This window comes from Numida meleagris, chromosome Z (genome assembly GCF_002078875.1).
Source record: "Numida meleagris isolate 19003 breed g44 Domestic line chromosome Z, NumMel1.0, whole genome shotgun sequence".
Lineage (NCBI taxonomy): Eukaryota > Metazoa > Chordata > Aves > Galliformes > Numididae > Numida > Numida meleagris.
The window spans coordinates 68329922-68346940 of record NC_034438.1 but is presented as its reverse complement, the minus strand read 5'-3'; the positions used below and the strand labels follow the sequence as shown (position 1 = coordinate 68346940).

The following is a 17019-nucleotide window of genomic DNA, read 5'->3' as shown; positions in this document are numbered from 1 at the left end:
GAGGAGAAGTGAATAAAGCTGGTGCAGAGAGGTAGAAATTACACCTTACTCTTTTAGCAACAACTTACCCCCTAAGAGGAACTTTTTTCCAGCAGTTTTTGCTTGAAACTTTGACAAGGATGGAGGAACCCAATTACAATCACCAGAGGACATCTGCTAGTTAGCTTTGCAGCCGACAGCTGCAGAATTTCTGCATGCTTCAGGTGCCTTCAATTGCCCTTTTATGCTTCTTACCCATTTCATAAGTAGAACTGCAGCTGTTGAATACGCACACAATCTGGCTCCTGGCCTGGGGTGGGTGAGGAGCAGAGAATGAGAAAACTCCACCTGGCTTTCTACTGGCACATGTTAGTGTGGTCTACGGGAAAATCTGTTACATTCTCATCGGGAGCTCACAGAGCAATTCTGAACAAAGTAGATTTTTGTACCATGAGTGCTTTACAGGAAAAACTGAGTGGTCCAAATCCTTTCCAGTAAAAATTATTATAACATGAAATTCACATTGAAGAAAGGAATGGGAGCTGGGAGCATCCCTCTGTAACTCTGAGCCAGGGCTTACCTTTACCTGTCTGCTCTGTTACTAAGGAGCTCAGGTGAGCCACAAGAAATTCTGTGCGAAGCTTGACAAGCAACAGTATTCACCATCTAACTGGCCCTTGTAGTTTGGTCGAACACTAGCTGCAATCACTAGGGAAGTGCTAGGATTTTCAGAAGACAAATTTGATTTGGACTTTTATGTGAACTGATGTAAAACTGAAGATGGAGAAATATATTTTCAAAGAGAGAAAGATTTCAAAGAGAAAAGGTTTGTTTCCCAAACCTTTAGTTCAGTGACTGAAAATATTATTGTGAAGATGTTCATATAACTTTGTGCTGTGCTTGAAATTTTCAAAAGACCATAAGACAGAGACAAAGACTCTGTATAATAAAAAAGTATAAACCCCAATTTTGAAAAAAACCTCATTCTCTCTCTGAGTAACTTCTCATTTTATAGAGGTTTCAGAACAGGCATGTGTATAGCTGTCCTATTTAGCTCTTTTCACATAGAGGAAGGGATGTCATTCAAGTACAGCAAGAGCACTCAATCTCTTCTCCACTCCCCTATAAACTACTTTTCCAGGGTACACTGTGCTGGTTAAATGTTAACACAGCAACAGGAGGCCTTGTTAGTTTTCATCCCACCTCCATCTTCCTTGTAGATTTTTCAAAAAAAAGTTTGTAGGGCCTAGCAGCCAAAGACCATCTCACAAGGGAGCAGGGCAGCCCCAAACAGCAGACACCTTCCTGGACAGGGGTGTGGGCGAGGCCTTGACAGGACTTGGGCCTACAGGTGGGGGTCAGGAGCAGACGAGAATGTGAGAAAGATAACAATTTCCACTCAGCATAGGTTGATTGCAGACGAGGTTCGTAAACCAGCTGACCACCTGGTCAAGGTGATGGGCCTTGATCTCTCCTTTGTGGATGGATAGGAAGAAGAAACAATGGTGCTTTAAGCCATTTAGCCTCACTGATTCAGGAGAGAGGGGGCAACAAGAAGAAAATGTTGATTTTCTGCCTAGAACAATAAATAGTCAGCTCTCCCTGTCAGGTATGGCTTTTTTCCTGAGCTGCTTCTGGGGTAAGATAGCAATAAAGCACTATTCCAGTAAATCTACATATAAAAGTGCAATGTAGTATTTAATTAGTGGTAAATTAGTTTTTAATACATTTTTTTTTTCACGTGCATCTTTGCCTTTAGATACTGCAGTAAGTGGAAAATTTCTGTTAGATAGCTAACTTTTGTCTTTGCTTAGAAGTGTATGTGATCATAATCATGATATCTTTGTTGGTATATTTTTACCTAGGCTGAATTGCCATGTAGTATCTCTATGGACTTAAATTACTCAGGAGTGATTGTTTCATTACTTTTCTTTTGTGACACATCCAAAGCCAGCTTTGCAGTAGGTTTGTGATAGTTTATCCTTGGAGTGGTTTCACTTGAGACGCAGCTTGTTAAGCTGACTAAAACTGTTATGTCCAAAGAAGCTCAGACCAAAATTGTAACCACTAAGCACCCACAATTGTCACAGCTAGATTTCTGAAGTTTTCTGTGGGGCTAAAAAGGAACCTCGAATATATTGTTCTTAGGTAACAGTCAAGTCTCTGAAGAATCAAACAAACCAAATCAAACTGAAAGCAAGTTTTGCTGATGATATTTTTAAACCACGAATGTGTGTCCTGCTTCTTGTGTTGTGGCTTTTGTTCACGTTTCTCCACCTGTAAATCATCTTGCTCCAATAGCTTTTGTGTTCCTGCCCAGTGCTGCAGTGACCTGCCCAGATGTGACTGCTACCAGCACAAGTAAGCACTCACTGAGTAGCATGCCTTTCAGTAAAAGGAGTCAGCAACACCTCAGTGAACTTACGTTTTGTTGTGGATGCTACCAGACACGTGGCATTTAACAACTGCTGTAACTGTGGAGATCTGAGTGTAATAGTATTCTCCAGTATTCTTTTTCAATTTAAAAGCAGATCTGAATTTAGATTAAATTTAAAACTGAATTACAGTTTTGACTTCATATTTACTTTGGCTGTTGTTAGGATGTTATGTTAGTTCTTCACATCAAACTTAACTATTTGAGTCTGAGCCTAAAAATTAGTAGTAGCATGTAGCAGAAGTTGTTTTAAGCCAGGAATAGCTCCAAAGTACGTTCAGCTGATCAAACTAGTCAAATGCATTGTTTTATTGAAAGAACAGAACTGCTTTTATGCTCTTTTAATGAACTTGGACTAATTTTAGAGGTAAGAGATGAATTAGCAATTCACACTGCATGCTTACCAGATGCCATTGTCAAATGTGAATAAAACAGCAACACAGTAAGGCTGAAAAGAACATTTGGAGATCACCTTGTCCCTTCAGTATTAAAGACTAAGCTAGAGAAGAGAAGTGATCTATTCGTTCAACTCATGCCATTATTAAATTAACCAAGCTGAGAGTATAAATGTAATACTGTACAAGAATTTTACTGGTATGAGTTCCAGTCACCATAATTTAGCAAATGAATTATTATGACAGGTGATTCTGTCTGGCTGCTCATGGTGATATTTTCCCAATACTGAACTGAGTTATTTACAAAGTATACAGCTCACTTCCATACATTTCCTGAGTCCTTCAGATGAGCATTCTGCAGATGATGAAGATATATTTTTCATGTAAAATTATGTATGCCATTTTGCAAGCCAGCAGATCTGTTCTATAACGAGCCACTGTCCCGGTCACTCTACAAGGATTTATTTTCATACCTGTTTAGGATAAGAGAGGGAATGAAGTAAAGTGCGGTGGGTCTACCTTACATGAGTGAAGCTCAGATCAGAATACAGTCATGTTCCTTCTTTCTTATTTTTGTCCTCCTGCTAGAAATATGTAGAGTTGTGTTTTTTAAGCCACATAATGAAATATCTTTAACAGAAAAGGTAAGGAAACCAGCCATTCAAGTTTCTGAGTTTCCAACTATCTCATAGCTTGTCTAATCATTAGGACATTCCCCTCAAGAAAAAAGAAATCTGAAAACAAAGATGAGAATCCCATCAAGATTAAGAGACAAGAAAGATACTTTTTTTTTCTAGGACCTATAAAAAGATAGCTAGTATATGCAGGTTTTTTTTTTCTAATCAGTGTCTATGCTTGTATATTATGCAATGACCACTGCTACCTGTCTTTTACAAATACAATTGTGATTGACAGTGAAAACTGAACTGTAATTTAGCAGATCCATATAGTATGAAATATATGTTACTTCTGTTTTGAGCTCTCATTTTGCTGCTAGAATGGCCACAGGGGCTGTTGCAGTAACTAGAGGAGACAGGGGTAGAATCCAGTCAGCCAGCAAGAGATTTGCTGAATAAACTATTATTAAATCTGGCTAGAAAAATTGTTCTGAAATATTATCTGAGCTTTCAGATACTGTTACCATTTTCACTGTTGTTTCAATTAATCTTCCATCCTTACTTTCTCATCCTCTTTCTATCCTGTAAATGTTTTTCCTTTTGTGTATTTTTTTAGAGGATGATTTCCCACAGCATTAGACCATGCCTATTCCTAAAATATTTGCCTGAGAGCTTTTACTTCTCCACTGGGAGGAGACATCAAAGAGTTATCATCTAATTGATTTTATGTTTTGTCTTTTTCTTCCTTGAAAAATGAGGTCACAACACAGGATAAGAAAGGGAAAAAAAAAAACCCACATTCAAGATAAATTAAGATATAGCCCTTAGCTTCAATGAGTCCTGTTCATATCCACTATGAACATTTTGTTAGGATTTTTTTCTTAAAAGATGTTTGCTTAATAGGAATATTAGGGTGGATTTTCTTGTTTATTTTTTCATTCTTGTAGTTTTGTTATTGTTTTTTTTTCTTTGGTTGGTTGGTTTCATTTTACCTAATGTATAATGAGATTAGAACATTGAAATACAGTGACATAGCTCGCTAGTATATAGAGATTGAATAAACTGTCCAACTGAAATGGGACTCTGTGAAATTCTGTCAAGATTTATGGTTAGGCAGATTCTATTCTCTCTGTTGTTAAGCATTTATCTGTAAGCAATATGGATCCCCTTTGCTGCCATTTCAAATGATGCTTAAACAGATCAGTCAGTTTCTGAAAACTGTGATGGGCTGATCTTCAGTTGTCTTAATTCTGTTGTTGAATGTGAATCTATACTATGCTGTGTTACTATGTGAATGAAAGACAGGTCAGAGCTGTGATACTTTCATAAATTCATGAAGTACAATTCCCAGGAAATTCAACTCAATTTCCACATATGAAGAAAAAAGAATGTGAAGAGGAAGTAGGTTGATGTATGTCAGCAACATATTGCAAATCCATATCATACAATGATTTTTTTTTTGTTGGTTATCAAAATGCATTTAAGTTTGCAGTAGATCTACTGAAGCAGAAATAGGGCCATGCAGTGAAAAGAACAAAAAAATAAAAATTAAAAAAAAAAAGCCTGATTGCAATGGATAATGGTACTTTAGCTGTAAGACAGTATTTTTAAAATAGCCATGAACTGTAGGAGCTTGGAATGTTGTTTCTTTAGTAATTGTTCTAGAAGAAAATTTTGAAATCTGTAGATTTTCATAGATAAGTCTGTTTAGATACAGCACTTCAGTCTTCAGATACAGCACTTAGTGTTTCCTACGCAGGAAGAAATTTGGCTAATTAAAGCATTACCTGAAGTTTCACTCATCTGGTTGCAAAATGTTGTGTATTAGTTGGCAAGCTCAAAGCCCAAAGATTAATTCCAGTATCTCCAGTTGATTTATTTACTTTGTGCATAACGAAAAAAGCCAATCTGCTTAAATATGGAACAGTTAATTCCTGAGAAAGAATGGCTGTGTTAGACCAACACAATTCCATATCTTTGCTTTTTTGCTAGCCACGTAGTTCATGAGCATTTGCAAGATGAGTTAATTAGCATGATACTTAGCAGAAAATTCATAACTGTTTACTACCCTGTCTCTGTTTTCATTACTGCTGTGCAGCAAGGATCATAGAACCATTGATATGTACAATAGTTTGGGTTGGAAGGGACCTGAAAGGATCCTCTAGTCCAACCTTCCTGACACGAGTGCCCTGGGAACATGTTATTGTAGCCTTACAATTCTCAAAGGAGCTTATAAGAAAGGTGAAAAAATGCTTTTTTCACAGAGCCTGTGTTGCTGGGGCAATGGGTAATGGTTTTAATTTTAGAGAGATTAGATTTAAATTAGCTGTAAGGAAGAAATTCTTTACTCAGAGGGTGGTGAGACACTGGAACAGGTTGCTCAGAGAAGCCATGGATGCCCCATCCCTGAAAGTATTCAAGGCCAGGCTGGATGGAGGTTTTAAAGCAGCCCGATTTAATGGAAAGTGATTCTTTTCAATCTTTAGAATATCTTTGAGGTATCTTTCATTCAGGTAACTTGCTTCGTCCAGAAACCAGAGGGCAAAATATAGAACTGAGTTTTTCATGAGATCTCGTAATTTTTGTTATATTAAAATTTTCAAACAGATCTTTGGGGTCTGTCTACTCCTGTACGTTGTAGATCCTCATGTTACAGTACAAAATTGACGTAAATGGAATAGATGTAATTTCGTAGTGTTCTACATTTGCTTTCAAGTAGAGGTAACTGATTTCTTCTAGGACATGGCAATAGACAACCAGTTGAGATGAAAAGTTATTTGCATTAATTCATTGAGTAGAATACACATTTTAGTGAATTTAGGCTGTCCTTCATGAGGTATTTGAACACCAGTGAGCTGGACTGAGCTCACAAGGTGTTTCTGCTTGACTTGATGCTTTTTAAAGGTGAGATGAAGCAGTCACTTCAGCAATCAGACTAGCAAAAGTTAAAGGACTTATGTCCCACTACACATGTGTGGAGAGGAGTAGCAGTACTGGTGATAGCTGGTTCAGAAGAAAGGCCCCACACCTGTGTGACCGTACATTGGCTGCACCATGAGCCCAGTGCTGTAACTGATGTCCTCCTCATCCTACATTCTTCCTTCCTCACTTCCACAGTCTTCATTGTTGCAAGAGAAGTGGCATTTTTGCGCCTTGAATTGGCAGGATAAGGAAATCAGTTGGAAGGATAGATGACTCCTTGCGTGGGAGACCAGCACTGCCATTGGAGAAAACAGAGCTGAGCTTCCTGGGAAAGCTGTAACTCCTTGGCAGTGGTAGAACAAGGGCGAGCCTGAGCTGAGCGTCTTCACAAAGAGGAAAAAAGATTCAGCAAAACCCAACTTCATTTCCACAGAGCTGAAATGTCTGGCTTGCCTAGGCTGTACATTTGCTTGCATTTGCCCTGCAGAAAACTGAATAATAAACCTGAAGGTACAAAGGTGTGGTGGGATTTGACTTTTGTATAACATACGTACATGAAGCTACTATTTCAGAGAGCAGCTGTAGTCACAGAAGAGCTATTCGCTCTAAGAGAACTATCAGTTGACTATGACAGAAGCTTAGACGGCTATGTGCAGATGTATTTATGTGGGTGTATTCTGGAACTGCACAACACTCAGATTGCTTTGTTTCAGCAAAAGGAGTAGGACAAGCATCTGATTGTTAAGGGATATTGCTTGGACCATGGTGCTTTTCCCCGGATGTTAGGAAATCTTCTCTGGTTTGTTGAAATTGTTGCACTAGTGTCTTGCAAATGGAGTAGAAACTTGTGTTCACATTTCTAATTTCCATGTAAGGAAATTAATCCTCAGAAGAACCTCGTAACTATTAGGTATTTTTGCGCCTCTTACACTTACATCTCCTATTCTAGTATCTGTGTTCATGGTAATGAACATTAGCCAAGTCTCTTTGACTCAGTGCAGTTTAAGACAAGATTATGCAGTTTTTGAAACTATGCATTGTGTCAAAAATTACTTTTTTTTGTTATTTTATTATTTTTAATTCTTCCCAATGAAAATGTACTTCAGAATCTTAGTTTTTAAAAAAAAAAAAATTCTAGTCTGGGTGATGTAGAAATAAGCTAAAAATACAGTCCTTAAGGATTTAATATGAGGACTGAATAACAGGAGTAAAAAATAACTTTTGAAATTGCTGTATTTTTGAACTATTTTCATGACATTACTTCCACTGTAGTCTGATGCTTCTGAGTGCTTAGAATTGGCTGTGTTAGCTCTGTCGCTTTGCAGCAGTTTATTCACAAAAACTTACAACAAAATAATAAAATAATGTCTGAGCACAAACATGTAGGGGGCAAGAGGTGTTACTTCTGAGGCAGAGGTACTTTCTAAGGGCTTCCTGCAGATGCTGTTAGGTTAAGCAGAAGATCTGCAGGCAGAGGTTGCCCATGAGAAAAGATGAATCCATGAATGGCCTACTGCTTATGGTTCACGCAATTGTAAGGCTTCATACAAGCATTCACCACTGTCAGAAATACCTGTGATATTTTATGCAGTATTGCATGAGATTTTTATGCAGTACTGAGTGCAGAGATGGATTGTAATTTTTCCCAACATCTTTTTTTTTGTCTCACTTGCTTTTTTTCATATATAGTTAGAATCCAAATAAACATCAAAAGGAATTATATGGTGGTTTTACATCCTGCCTGCCTCTATATTTTCTGTGCATTAGCATATAAGATTTCTGATTAAAATAAGCTCATCATGTTTTATTCTGTTATGAAGGCTTTGGGATTTGGTAGCTGTTTCATCAGCACATGCGGCACGCATCTTCTTTCTCTTTAATAGACGGAGCAGAAATCAACTGATTTTTAAATGCTGGGTAATACATGACACTCCTGAAAATAATTTCACGAAGAAATGAAAGTTGGGGAACCTTTAGGACTTGCTTTTTCAAACATGTTAATAGCTTGGATATTGCCTGTAGCAACTGTCTCAATTCCCTAACTCTGGCCCAAGAAGTGTGTCTACCTCTGTGCTGGTCTGAATGCACTATTCTGCCATAGGCCAAAGCCCAAAACCTGTCATGACCCACTGAACTGCAGAACAGAGGTCCAAACTAGGAGACAGTAACAGCCATAAGAAGGCATACAGCAGTCTAGACCACAGAAATGTGTTAAGAGACTAACTCTTGTTTTGTTTGTTTTCCAGCTGTATTAGTTGCTTTAATGCAAGTACCTGTTCCATCAGATGACCTTGCTTCACTAATGCCTGTGGTCTGCAACAAGCTACAGTATTAAAGCTGTAAGTGTGGCTTTCATTGTTTTTATCCTATTAAGAAAGTAGTTTATTGCTCACTTAAGATCTAGCAGTCTCATCATGATTCAAACTGAAAGCCTTGTCATTGTTCTAAATATTTCAGGTAAACCTGGCCAAGTCTGAGTGTATGTCAGATTTACACAGCCTTGTCAAAACCATAAAGTTAACAGGCTGGAGAAGAAGAAATCTTCATACCTGCATAATCTTGCTATGTGGAGATCTGACAGAGTAGAAAACAATACTTACATTAACAGACATTATTTTTGCTGAGACTGTCTCTTTAATAATTAATTCCAGCTGATAGAAGAAGGCATTCCAAGCCTGGAACCATCTTTCTTGTACTCAGGTCTGCTGTCATTACTTTTCTCTTGATGTTGGATTACGGAGTAGTTAAAAATTGGAAAGAAATAAAAAATGGTAAAAGAGCCAGATTCTTAAATCCAGAGATAGGCAAAAATGTAAGTGCCCTGATTTCTGAAATGCTGAGCCTCTGGCAACTTTCATTTACTTTAAAGGAAGCTGCCAGGGCTCAGCACCTGAAAATAAGGTCACTTACAGAGGCACTTCTCTAAGGCCTGATGATCCAGAGAGTATAACTGAAATACCTTGTGCTGTTCCACTTTGGGAGGAGAGAATATTCTGAATCAAAAAAGTAGAGGCGTAGCCTCACTCCTACCAAGCAACGTACACAGGAGAAAGCGATGTCACATAATCTGAACGTTGACATCTGACTTAGTTTCTTGTTTGCTAGGGTGCTTGCTGTTGTTGTTTGGTTTGGTATGTATTTTTTGGCAAGGGTTTTTGTTTGTTTGTTTGTTTTGGAGGGGGCATGGTAAGAAAATCAAAGATAAAAACACTGAAACAGAAAAAGATTTTAGCAATATTGTGATTTGAAAAGTCAGTTTTCAGACCACTACATCACAAGTTTCCCTTCTATTGGCTGGTCTGTTTCTGAAGGATGCTAATAAACAGGAGGGAAATTAACTCCTACACAGGTAGATAGGAATAGGACAAGGGGATTTTAAACTAAAGAAGGGGAGATTTAGATTAGATATTGCGGGGAATTTTTTTTACTGTCAGAGTGCTGAGGTACTGGAACAGGCCACCCAGAGAGGTTGTGGATGCCCCATCTCTGTAGGTGTACAAGGCTGAGTTGGATGGGGCTCTGGGCAATCTGATCTAGTACTTGATCTAGCAGCTGGCAGTCTTGTCTGCAGCAGAAAAGTTGGAATTTGATGATCCTTGCAGTCCCTTCCAACCCAAGCTGTTCTGTGATTCTATGGTCTCCATTTTTTATTTTTTTTTCTGTCACATTCAGGTATAAATGTTGCAATTAGCTTTGTTCCTAAGCAGCAGCATGGATGTGAGATCAAGAGGCTCCATTAAAGATCAGTTTCCCTCTCTTAGCAGTCTCCTGAGGCTGAATGTAGTAGTACCATCGTGTGTTCTGTTTGGGAAATTAAAAGCATTGAAAGTAGGGAAATAAAAAAAGAACTTCCAGCAGTCCTGTCAAACTGCATTTCTGTGACTTTCATTTTCTTTTAAGCTCCAGCATGTATTTTTTATCAAATTTGTATCTTAATTTTGAGTCTTCTGCCTGTCCCCTGCACAAAACTGTCCCATGGTAAATGCTGTGCTGGCTCTCATGTTAAAAACACTATATCCCAGAGTTCTTTGCTGAACTGTGAAAATTTGCCCTGGGCAGACAAATGCCTCAAGGCTGAGCTGCAGAAGGAGACTTGAACAGTCTCCAAGGCCATTTTATGACATTGTTTGTGTGTCCCCAAAGTGGCAGTTAGAGGAGCTTCATTTTGTGCTTTGCTGAAACACTCCAGAGTTATGTCCAGTTGCTCCAGTGATTCCAAGTGGTTTTCTGTCAATAAGCATCAACAAGCCCAGCAAGCGGCTGGGCCTACCTCTTACCTACTATGTGCCTATCAGGCCTACCTCTTACACCTCGCATCAGTCTGTTCACAATTCTGCAGTGACTTGCCGTGAAGACCATAATTTGCACAGGCATACGTGCCAAGAAGTATATTTTTCCCTCAGAACTTGATTCATGAGCTTGCTGGACTACTCCTGTATGCTTGTAAAGCTGACAGTTTGGGAAGTGAAAAAGCCTCCCAAAAAGCCAGACACAGCTGGTAAACAGAAAGTAACTGAAGAAAATGGTAGGCAAATTATTGTTTTATTGTCTCCTTTGTTTACTTTGCTAGAGTCTTCAGTCTAATAGCCTAGGGTTATGTTTTAATGCTCTTGAATTCAATACCTTTGAACATTTATCAGTAGTGAGCAGGAGCCTCTCAACAGTCCCAAAGTTGTTTTTCAGGAGTTGAAGAGCAGAGGGCTGTATGAACCATCCACTTCTATTAATTAGACTAGTTCCACTGTTAACAGTGGTGGGAACTTTGTGAAAAGGTTATGTGGGGGAAAAACAATGTAAAAGTAGTACAGTGGTGGTCATGCTTCTCCCAGTGAACAGTTTATAAAGCCAACTTTGATGCCATCTCAAAAATGTGATGAGAAGGGCCAAAAAATTCTTTTTGATAGTTATGAATAATCAAATTCATAGCAAGTTAAGAATTGACTACATCATTTGATAATAATAAATTATAAAAATTATCTGTTTTGGTCCTTGTAATATAATAATATGGCGTATAGTGAAACCATACTTCATGTCATAGCTCACACTTTTACTACTGTCCATGCTTCTTAATCTAAAATTTTGAAAATTTTGAAAGGATGTGATTCCACAGAATTTCTACGCAACCTGCTCCAGTGCTGAACCGCTCTTAATGTGAAGTGTATTTTTCATTATGTGTTATTTCTGACTTGTTCACTTTCCACAGTGTAAGAAGTACACAAAACAGATTATTCCAAATCCCAATCAATATCTCTGATCTTCTCCCTGTGCATAAAAGGAATATATTTTACATAAATATGATTTGCAGTAAGGCCACAGTTTTTTTTCCAGCTGTCCACATCAAGTCTGAACACAAAATTCTATTTAATATAAATTCTAGCAATCATTTTATAATCCTACCACGATGTTTTTAATGTCGCTATCTCAACAGAAACCTATTGAAACAGATTTTGTGTGTGTTTATTTTTTAAAAAAAGATCATGGAAAGCAAGATACAGAAATAAGTAAAAGCACAACTGTAACAAAGCAGTCTTTTGTTATTCTTATCTTAATTACGTGCTTTGTTTCCAGTTTTCAATAGCAAAGGTTGTTTGGAAGGAATGCAAGGTGCACCACTATTAGTAATTTTTTACATTTATAGATGACAGTCTAGTAAGATGTAGCTATAAGCAGTTTGTTATTTTCAAGATTACTTCAAAAATATTAGTTTCCATGTTTTCAGCCCCCCAAAAATGTGGTGACATAGACGTTTATATCAAGAATAGCACTTCAGTTTTTACTGACCTTGTATTCTTGGAAAATTTATCTTCGGTAACTGTTTGGGATCCATAAATATTTTCACAAAGGATGGTACAGTATAAAAAAACTTCCTGTTGGGATAATTTGAAAAATGTTGTTTGTGATCTCTCTCAGTGCACGTTTGTGTTAATTGCAAGAATGTGAATGAAAGCACACAGAAAATAGATACTTGTTACGTATAAATTCAGCAAAGTAAATACGTGTTATATGCTGCCACCTTATGGTAGCATAAGCTACACGAGTCTTCATGTAACAGCATTCTCCTGTACAGGAAGAAATTATCAGAAAAATATATTTTTTTCCTATAAAGAAGATTGTGTAAAGTCAAACCTCCTAGATAAATTTTGTGAATAATAAAAGTGTGTGAAAATTTAATTTAAAAAAAAATCACAGAAAAGGATTGCAATTTATCCATAATCTTACTCGCTTTTGAAAACATTGCACTAAGCCTCACCGTTTTTATCCTAAGAGTGAGAACGGTGGTTGTTTAATTTCCAAAAAGTCATACACATTGGAGAACATTCAGAGCTAGCTGTTTCTGGTAGATTTGGATGAAGAGCTAGTTAAAGGGGCATCTTTGATACTACATTTTGAACACGTTGGCATTCTGTCAGTTTTTCTGGACAGAAGGTGACCATGTTTATTATAGCCAACAATATCAGAATGCATCTTTTTTTTGTAAGTGTCCCCTTATGTCATTTTATAAGCAGTAAAACTTTATTTCACAAAATACATAGTCTAACTGTGAATATGTTGCTGTAAGATAACATGACTGCATATGTTCATAAAACGCCTAGAAGGAAAACTCATACAGGTTTAAAATGTGCTTCAGATGTTCCTCAGCACTGGATTGGTAGAAACTGGGAGAGAATATAGGGCTACTGTAGTAACACAGATATGTTTTCCCCTTTCTTCTACTCTTCCCTAAGCATTTGCCTTTGGCCTTAGTCAGATGAATCTTCTCACTGGTCAGGTTGAGTTATTCCTGTGTTTATTGTGGAATTAACAAGTGGTGTTCCTCAGGGTTCAGTACTGGGACAAATGCTCTTTAATATCTTCATCTATGACACTGACAGTCAGAGTGCATCCTCAGCAAGTTTGCAGATGACACCAGGGTGCGTGGTGAGGCTTACACTCTTGACGGCCAAAATGCCACCCAGAGAGACCTAGACAGGCTGATCAATGGGCCCAGGTGAGCCTCATAAGGTTCAATAGAGCCAAGTGCAAGGTCTTGCACCTGGGTCGTGGCAACCCCCACCACCAGTACAAGCTGGGGGATGGAAGGATTGAGCATCACCTTGCCAGAAAGGACTTGGGGATATTGGTGGATGGCAGCTGGACATAATTAGCACAGAAGGCCTCCTGTATCACGGGCTGCACCAAAAGAAATGTGATCCTGCCCCTCTGCTCTGCTGTGGTGAGAACTCACCTGGATTACTGTGTCCAGATGTGGAGTCCTCAGTACAGGAGAGACATGAACCTGTTGGAATGCATCCAGAGAAGGGTCACAAAAATAATCCAAGGGATGGAACACCCAGCCTACAAGGACAGGCTGCAAGAGCTGGGGAGGCTCCAGAAAGACTTGATTGTGGCCTTTCAGTTCTAAAGGGGGACTATAAGAAGGAAGGGGACCGACTCTTTAGCAGGATCCATGGTGATAGGACAAGGTGAAGTGGTTACAAATGTAAAGAGAGGATATTTAGATTAGATAAAAAGTTTTTTACAACAGGGGTAGTGAGGCCCTGGAACAGGTTGCCCAAAGAGATGGTGGATGCCACATCCCTAGAGACATTCGAGGTCAGGCTGGATCGGGCTCTGTGCAACCTGATGGAGCTGCAGATGTCCCTGCTTGTTGCAGGGGAGTTGGATCAGATGACCTTTAAAGGTCCCTTCTAACTTAAACAATTCTGTGAAAAGCAATTAATGATTATTCTTGATAGGAACTAATATTGCAAATCTGATCCCAGAATACTGTGGTGAAAAAGAGCAGTGGATGTACACCTTTATGCTGCATATAGTCAAACTTTGTTATTTACTGGAAAGCAGTCTTAAGTATTTATTAACAGCTTCAGGTTTATTTACAGCACAAAGACAAACATACAAAAACTCTTGATGCAAAAACATTCCCCTGCTAAGTAATTTTCTGTTTGTTTACTTTAGTGCTTTCAACAATATAAAATACAAAGCTCAGGTACTCAGCTGATGAAGATGTCAGGCTGAAAACATAAAAGTTTATGTTTAAATGAATCTGAATCCATGTTCTAAACTCCAGCTGGAAATGGATTTCAAATTGACAAGTATAACAGCTGAGAGTATGCGCATTGCTTTGAAACATCCAACTTTAGATAGTCTCAGTAACCTCTAGACTCTTAAAGATAATAGGGTAGATAAAAGTAGAGATTCCAAACTGTGCAGAGCTTTATACTGTAGGTTATCGTATAGCAATTTCAAAATCAATTCAATGTTGAACAGGAAGCCAGCATAATTCTCTTAGAACTCAGGTTTCATACAGAGACCTCCTTGTGCATGCTAAATCACAGCATCTGCATTTTGTATGTGTAGGAAGAAATTGCATTAGGGGAAATATTCAGTAAGTCATGCAGTAATCCAGTCCTATATGCTAAGATATTGAGTCAACATATGGTAGCACATGCAGCAATGGCATTTTGGGAGCTTTAGCTCAGTAAAGTTCCAAGGTCATATCCTTGACGGTTACTTGTACAGTATATCAGTTTGTCTAAAGCAGTATTTTCCACTTCAAGAGTCCAACTATTATTTTAATTGCTTTCCTTGTGTAGTTTTGCCTTCCAATAGTAAGAAAAAATGTATTATCCATAATGAAAAGCTTGCATTTTCGTAAAATTAAATGCAAACATCCTGTCAGAGCTGCTTCTATTATAGAGCTTTTATTAAAGCTACTTTAGACAAGTTTGATGTTCAGCATATGACTTACTACAGAATTTTAAAGAAGATGAAGTAGACTTTTACGAGTCTTGACCAATGCTAACCAAATGACCAAAGCACAGATTTAACTAAGAAAACATGTAAAATTCCATTATGAAGTGTGTCAACTGACTGAGATAATTTCAGTAATATACTACCATTTCAGTGCAATTTATTGTAACTGTATTTTGACATTTCTCTTTGGCTCCATTCAGGATGGTCTGCTTCCAGTAAGTGAAGGTGGAATATGCTGTTCCACTCACAACCATTTTTTAATAAGTCTTTGTAATTAGGACACATCATACTGATGAAATGCTCAGAAGTAAAATGCTCGCTTCACTACTTTGGAAGCATTTGTCTTTTTTTGCCTCCATCTCTGTCTTGATGTTTGGACTGAAGCTTCTCTAATAGTTTCTCCATCTAATTGTAAAGCCACTTTCAATTACTTTTCAGAGCAATAGAGCTACTTAAAACTTTCTGTTGTTCACAAAAGTGTGTATTACTTTTTGATCAAATTTAATTATGCTTGTTTCTTAATGTATTTATTCCAGCTGTGTTAAGCACTAGTGAATGACACTAGAAAAGCTGAAACATCTGTATAAAGTACTTTAGAAACATTGAGAGTAATGCGGGGCTCTTTTGTGCTTCATTTTTTTTCCAAGTTGTTAATAATAAGTTGCGAACTTATGTTTTACACTTTAGAGTGACTGTAGCTATTCTGTTGTGTTTCAGAGGAAATATGCATGTTTTTAAACAGCACTTAGAGCAGCAGAGATACACTGTTCTTCATTTTTTCTTTCTCATCTTATGCTATAAAATTCAAATGGTAATCAAAAGTAGCAAAAATGCATGGACAGTTAAAGTTGGTATTCGTTTCTTTTTCAGTCAGTTAATACCAGTGAATTATGTAGACTTCTCCCTTCAGGTTTGCTCATTCTTCACATAAAAACTGGTCACTTATATTTTTGTTTAGGTCTCCTTTTGGAATTATAAGCGAGGTCAAAGGAGTCATTTATTTCTTTAAACTGCTCATGTTATTGTAGACTGTAGGTCAGTTTGGCATAAAAGAAGATGGAAATATTCTAATGAAACAGAAGTTTTCCTTGCAGTAGTGGAGGTGGATGGGTGAAAGTTTTTGCAGAGTCATCTATTTATTTTAGCCATTTCCTTCCATGCTAGTTCATAAATGAAACTGGAGTTGAGCAGAAGGAATTAAGATACTCAGACTGTCTTTAAGTGATTGTGGTATATAAACTGTATAACTTGAACATAGTGACATATGTTTTGAAGACTTGAAAGCTGAAGATAAAAAATAGAAAGATCTATTCTACTAAACCAAATGATACCAAAAATGTAGGCTAGATTTTTTTTCCCTTCCTTCCCTTCCTTTCCTTTCTTCCCTTCCTTCCCTTCCATGATGTTGTTCAATGATGGCAGTTCAATGAGAAGAGCACTCCTGTTTAAGAAAAGATGTTCATTTCCCAGCCCTACAGATGACCCATGCAATCTGGAACCTCGATTTCCTGTGTCCCGGGGAAGTTCTGCATAGTCAACATATATAAAGTATCAATTGAGAAAGAATAGAGGGGTATTAGAAAGACAAAGAGAGGGACAAAATTCAAAAGATTCAGGCAATACATAAGAAAATGTACAACAAAACAGAAGGCATGACTGTAGTACCTAACGAAAGAAAGCATAAACTGAAGTTGAACAATTAAGTTAGCTTCCTTAAGTTAGCCTGTCCACACAAAGCAAAATTTGAATATTTTTTATGAAAGGTAGTAACATATCCTTATTGATGTTTTCTGGAGGTGTGGGTCCTGCTCTTGAATTGCTGATCTGAAAGTCTAGCAATGTGCAGACCTCAGTGAACTAACTCACTTAAATACAGCAATGTCCCCCGGGAATAAGTCTCTCAGAGACAAATTCTTGT

At 37.8% G+C, this 17019-nt stretch overlaps 1 long non-coding RNA gene across 1 annotated transcript; it reads left to right on the top strand.

Annotated features, from left to right (window-relative positions):
• On the top strand, positions 1077-9042 carry LOC110390139. Its single transcript, XR_002433591.1, has 3 exons — positions 1077-1588; positions 8594-8686; positions 8805-9042. It is a non-coding gene; the product is annotated as an uncharacterized LOC110390139 (long non-coding RNA).